The 1,716-nt window shown below is 38.7% G+C and overlaps 1 pseudogene; it reads right to left on the reverse strand.

The window, feature by feature from the left end:
- Positions 1-202: 202 nt before the first annotated feature.
- LOC118625036 lies at positions 203-936 on the reverse strand (annotated as a pseudogene).
- Positions 937-1,716: the final 780 nt, after the last annotated feature.

Here is a 1,716-nt window from a genome sequence, read left to right on the forward strand (position 1 = left end):
CTTCTCCTTCTCCTTCTCCTTCTCCTTCTCCTTCTCCTTCTCCTTCTTCTTCTTCTTCTTCTTCTTCTTCTTCTTCTTCTTCTTCTTCTTCTTCTTCTTCAGTTGCTTCTCCAATAAAGTATACTACTATTCTTGGGATTATACACGCATGAAAAAAGTGACCAATTTCAAAGTCTGCGGCAAGGATATAGCTTCAGCAACATCACCCAGCTCTCCACTCGCAGGAACTCATCCTGTATGTCTTTGTCAACACTTCATTTGTGAAATATTTGTTGGGTTCAAAGTGAAATTCTAAAACAAAACTCATGAGCTGGCCAGCATCTGAGAACTTCCCTTTAATAGCTTTCAAGTGCTTCAGAATAGGTTCATCATATTCCTGAACCATATTACTGAACAAGTCAACATTCTTAAAAACAATCAACCACAATTCAGGAATTTCCTTGGGGTCTTTTTTTTCCCTCATCCCTTTTCTCATCTTCAATTTTGGCTTTTTCTTTCAGCACCTCCGAAGTTTCATCTTCCTCATCTGGTTTCCATTCACATTTTTCTGTAGGTTCATAAATTGCATTAATGATCTTGAATCGCTTATCAAATACAGGCTGATAGAGAACAGCATACTCTCTTTTAAGATCATGAACTTCCTCATAGAACTTGGCTTCTATCTGTGCACATTCAACATGAGGGTTTTTGAGAGTATTCACTCGTCTTTTAACTACCCTGGGCAAGCTTTCAATGTATGCTGCTAGTGTTTCTACCAGACCATCAAGTCTTTCTTGGAGGGCTGTAAGAATCTGAGGATTTTGTATCATCTGAAGTGCTTTGATTTTTTGTTTCTTCGCCTGTTTTTTCTTCTGCTTCTCCAACATAATCCAAATCCTGATCAAGTTTAGACTGTTTCTTGTTGTCAATGTCTGTCATGTTGTGAAGACTCCAAACATTGATGGCTAGAACAGGGAGCCAGGCCTTGGGAGCTGCATCGTCAGTGATGGATATGGTATCTTAATTCAAAGATGTTATGGACTGAATATTTGCACCCCCTCCCTGAATTTGTATGTTAAAGTCCTAAATCCCAATGTGATGGTATTTGTAGATAAGGCCTTTGGAAGATAATTAGGGTTAGATGAGGTCATGAGGGTGGGACCCTCATGATGAGAGTAGTACCCTTCATAAGAAGAGATCCTAGAGAATTCTCCCCACCCATACCCTGTGCATATGAGCACACAATGAGATGCCTGCCACCTACAAGCCAAGAGACAAAGCCTCAGAATGAAATCATTTTGCTAGCACCTTGATCTTGGACTTCCCAGTCTCTAGAAACATGAGAAATAAAATTCTGTTGCTTAAGCCATCTGTTCTATTGTATTTTAGTATGGTGGCCTGAGAAGACTAAAGCAAAGGGGATATTTTAATGGGAGAATGTCATGTATTACGGTTGACTGATGGGGAAATGTATTTTGCAATAGCTCATCCCTCAGTTCCCTTCCTCAAATCACGCTATCTAGGGAATTACCTTGAATTACTACAAACATCTAATGTAATCCGATGTAATATTTATTAGGATTATTAAATCTGGCTCAATCTAAGAAAAAAATTAATTCTCATAATTCTGAATTCATTTCTGGGATGGAATGTTTTGCACTAGTATAAGAGCTGATCAGGGAACCATTTTCTCTTGAACAGATTTAAGGTGAAGAGAAATGTATCCCAATGCTGGAA

The sequence above is a fragment of the Molossus molossus genome, unplaced genomic scaffold, assembly GCF_014108415.1.
Source record: "Molossus molossus isolate mMolMol1 unplaced genomic scaffold, mMolMol1.p scaffold_m16_p_11, whole genome shotgun sequence".
NCBI classification, from domain to species: Eukaryota; Metazoa; Chordata; class Mammalia; order Chiroptera; family Molossidae; genus Molossus; species Molossus molossus.